This window comes from Coenobita brevimanus, chromosome 51 (assembly GCF_032717465.1).
Source record: "Coenobita brevimanus isolate Jiangsu-jjx chromosome 51, ASM3271746v2, whole genome shotgun sequence".
Taxonomy (NCBI): domain Eukaryota; kingdom Metazoa; phylum Arthropoda; class Malacostraca; order Decapoda; family Coenobitidae; genus Coenobita; species Coenobita brevimanus.
Window position 1 is genome coordinate 13,295,605 of NC_137004.1, and position 5,000 is coordinate 13,300,604.

The following is a 5,000-nucleotide window of genomic DNA, read 5'->3' on the forward strand; positions in this document are numbered from 1 at the left end:
ACAACGTCCAAGCTTCACTTCCATACGTTAGAGTTGGTATCACAATACTGTCATGTAGTAACTTTTTCACTTCCATGCTCACTTCCCTTTTTCTTATCATTGCTTTCAAAGAGCCAGCAACCTTTCTTCCCTGCTGTAGCCTTTCAAGCACTTCACGCTCCAAACCTCCATCCTTACTCATCACACTACTCAAGTACTTAAACGCACTCACATTTTCCAATTCTTCACCATCCAACCTCGCTGTACATTCACTGACTTCTCTCTCAAAGACCATCACTTTACTCTTCCCTACATTCACCTTTGGATTCCGTTTCTTACACACACTCCCAAACGCATCCACCAAGCCTTGCAGCTCCCCTTCGTCTTCACTCAACAACACAGTATCATCTGCAAACAACAGTACAGGGAGTTTCCAAACACTATCCTCTATCACCAGGGCCACTCCAACATCCACTACCGTACCTTGTACCTCTTTTATTACCCCATCCATGTACAGATTGAACAACCATGGAGACATGACACATCCCTGTTTCAACCCAACCTTCAAAGGGAAAAATTCACTTAGTTCACCATCCACACGCACTGCAGCCTTAGCACCACCATACATACTCTTCACAGCATTCAACAACTTCTCATCTACTCCATATATTCTTAATACTTTCCACAATCCTTGTCTATCCACCCTGTTATATGCTTTCTCCAAATCCATGAAAGCCGCATACAACTTCTTTCCCTTCTCTAGAAACTTTTCCACTAAAGATCTAAGAATGAATATCGGAGCTACACAACCTCTTCCCTTCCTAAAGTCTCCCTGTTCTTCTCCAACTAATTCCTCTGTTCTTTCTCTAACTCTGTCAATAAGTATCTTACCATACACTTTTCCTATTATACTAAGAAGACAAATGCCCCTATCATTACCACACACTTCTTTTTCCCCTTTTCCTTTGTACAAGGGAATAATTATACCTGATTTCCAATCATCCGGGACCCTACCTTCCTCCCAGGCCAATCTGCACATCTTCCACATCCATTCTACTACAATCTCTCCCCTATGCTTCAGCATTTCACCACACACTTCATCAATTCCTGGGGCTTTCCCCAATTTAACTTTCTTCATTGCTTCCACAACTTCTATCCTACTGATTTCTTCCTGTCTTCTCACCTCCTTCCTTCTCCCAGCCATTCCCCAGCCACTTACACTCGCATTACTTCCATCCTGTATGTTCAATAATTCCTTAAAGTGTTCTCTCCATCTACTCACTTTTTCTCCCTTCTCCACTAGTAATCTACCATTTTTATCATTCACTCCCCTGCTAACCTCACTTCCACCCTGTCTTACTCTCTTCACCTCTTTCCAGAACATTTTCTTAGTCCCTCCACTTTACACTCAAATTCCTTCCAAATTCCTCATCCACTCTCTTCTTACTCTCTCTTACTAATCTTTTCACCTCTCTCTTTCTTTCTACATATAACTCTCTCTTCCGCCTCACAACTTCTTCCACGTCCCTATATCTCATCCATTCATTGTATGCTTTCTTCTTTTGTGCCACAGCCTGTCACACCTCTTCAGTCCACCACGCTGTTCCTTGCACTCCCCTCCGTCTTCTTTTCCTCCCACACACCACATCACATGCTGCACGTATTTCTTCTGTAAATATCCTGCTCACACCTTCCACGTCCCCCATCTGCTCCAATTCATATTTGCCCAATCGTTCCTCCACTTCTCTCTTGTACTCTGCCTTTTTCTCCTCCTCTTGTAACCTTTCCACTCTCCTTGCAACTACTCCTTCCTCTCGTCGTTCCCATCTTCTATTCTTCCATCTTACTTGGATCCTAATTCTGGCCACCACCAAGTAGTGGTCAGAAAGTCCACTCCCCCAACCTCTATAAGCTCTTGCATCCATTACACATCTTCGCATCCTTTCATCCACACACACATAATCAATCATTGCCTTCCTTTCATTCAGTTCACCACCCACCCTTCTCATCACTCGCCATGTATACCTGTGGATCAGTTTATGTCTGAAGAGGGTATTGGCTATGACCAACCCCCTCCCTGCACAAATGTCCACTAACGCATTGCTGGATATATATATATATATATATATATATATATATATATATATATATATATAGTGTATATATGTGTGTGTGTGTGTGTGTGTGTGTGTGTGTGTGTGTATGTATGTATTATCATCATTATCAGCCGTTTGAGTATCCACTGCAGGACCGGCCTATCCCGACCGAAGTAGGGACGATACAGCCTATGTATTTCTTCGAAGTGGCTTAGGCTGTCTGGTAGAGATTGTATGTAGGGTGAGCAGTGCTTCAAGTGTGATTGTAGTGTTGTAGTGGCTTTGGATGTGTGTGTAGTGTGTGGACTGAGTGTAATCGGCCCGCGCAAGCCGACTGGGTGCAAACATACTTCACAGTATGCGACACTGGTTCAACCACAGCACCCCTGGTGTCCGCCAAAGCAGTACATGGCTGGGAGAACGCTTCCAAAGTTTATTACCCTGGCGGGGCGTGGACCCTCGCTCTCCAGTGTACGAAAACGCACACTTTACCGGTACAGAGGCTCCATGTATATATATATATATATATATATATATATATATATATATATATATATATATATATATATATATATATATATATATATATATGTATATATATATATATAGATATATATATATATATATATATATATATATATATATATGTGTGTGTGTGTGTGTGTGTGTGTGTGTGTGTACCGTCTGTATGTACAGGCTGTAGTGTGTGTATACAATATGTGTGCACAGTGTGTGTGTGTGTGTGTGTGTGTGTGTGTGTGTGTGTTTGTACTATTTGTGTGTGTGTTTGTGCTTGTGTGTGTGATCAGTTTGTGTGTGTGTATGTGTGTGTGTGTGTGTGTGTGTGTGTTTGTGTGTGTGTGTGTGTGTGTGTGTGTGTGTGTGTGTGTGTGTGTGTGTGTGTGTGTGTTTCACTCATTTCCGCCCGATTAGTGGATAAGAAATGTTTGTTTTTATACGTTTGTGTTTGCCATCCTCCATATGTCTGCCTGTATCAGTTTATCTTTGCTTATGCCTGTCTGTTCGGTCTCTGGAACTTTTGCAAGATTTGGTCTAGAAACCTAATTTTTTGCACTTTGGTAATAATTAGCAACATCCAGATCATATCCAAATAAGTTCAGGGGTTCAAGTCATTATCACTCGAGCAATACGAAATCTACTTCATGCAGGCAGTCATTCCCCGCCGTGGGTAAAGATTTATGATCTTACCTTCTGTGTTTACTGTAATTATCTTCTATTTTTTACTATCTTTATGTTCGTCTCATTTTCCTCTCGTCTGATTTCCTATATCTTCTTTCCTTCAGTTGTTCCACTTTTGTCTTCTCATATTCTTCCTTCTTATAGTTTTTCATGCACTATCTCTGGTCCCAAACTCTGGTTCTCCCTTCTCCTCCCATTCCTTCTCCCCAGTTTCTCCGTTGCTTCTCTTTTCTTCCAGTTTCCTCTCTCCTCTCCTGCACTCCATCTTCTCTCCACAATTTCTTTTTCTCTCCCTGCGTCCACCCTCATTCTAGCTCCGAGTTTCTTCCGATTCACTTCCTTGTTGATCTATTCCTCTTTACCCCTTCTCATTCCAGTCTGTATTTATATTCTTCCAGTATTCTTTCACACGCATTTCTCACACTCACGTACACCGTCACCAAAGTCTGTCCGAGCACTTGGGCACGATGAATGTGAAAATGAGCAAAACACATTTTCTCATTTCCGAATGGTTGGTATGCTTGTTGTTATTTACACACAGTAAAGCCGTTGCGCTGGTGTATGGTGCATTGGTGTATAGTGCAACAACCATTACAGATAGAGATACACGTGAAGGCGTAATTTTATAATCTTCGGTCATGTATTTCATAATGTATGGTGCTTACAGCGTTTGGATACTTTCTAGTGAAACGGTACAGCCATGACCAAAAGTTAAAGTTCCCTAACAATTCTTTGCCGACTGTGGCAATGACAGGTATGTGATAGCAGTATGAAGCCACACAGCAAAAGAACATGAGAGGAAAGGATACTTTCTGTCGTTTGGGTAGGAATGAGAAATATGTAAGACTGGACACAATGTTGACAAAGGATAATCGGCCAACTTTTGCTTGTAGCTGTACCTCTCCCTACTGTTCTAGTATGCAGACATATACCCCATTTGTTTCAACTCAGGAGGCTCTTTAGCAAATCTTCCTTACCATGTTGTTTGAAAATGACAAGCTAATATTCCTGTGTATGTTATTTAGTCAATCAACATTGATATCAAGGATAAATGAAAGTGTATTACGCAATACTACAGTCTAATTGATTGACCTGTGCAGATGACATGTATGGGGAGAGTAGGGTGTGTTTGATTCCCGGCTGCTGATTGGTCGCCGATTATGTAAATCTACAGCTCTTCTTATTTTAACACATACATGTATACATTTGTTAATTGCCTTCAATATAAGCTGCAAGTTTATGTATGGAATAATTTCCGAAGCTGAAGAGGTCAAAATTAACTTAAAAAGTTTACTGTTATCAAAGAAAATTAAAGTTGATTATAAAGTTTTATAACACGATGAGTGACGTTTGAAGGAAATTATCCACCCACGGTGTACATCCACGTCTTCATGATGAATTGCATCCACCCACGGTATTCACCTTCGTCCACATCTGCACTATAATATCCACCCACGGTGTACACCTACGTCCGCATGTTGCGCCACAATACATGCCTGCATTTACTTCAATGACATCATCGACGGCCAATCAGTAGCCTCGAATTAAACACACCATGCGTGCCCCATTCATCTCAGGTGCATAGGTCAATCAAACAGACTATAGTTGCCATGGAGGTGATGTAGAAAGTCCCCTTAGATACACGAAACTATGACCCACTTGGAGAAAACTGGAATGTCGGGCAAGCTGTGAGAAGAACTGGATATCTGCAAGATCCATAATTAT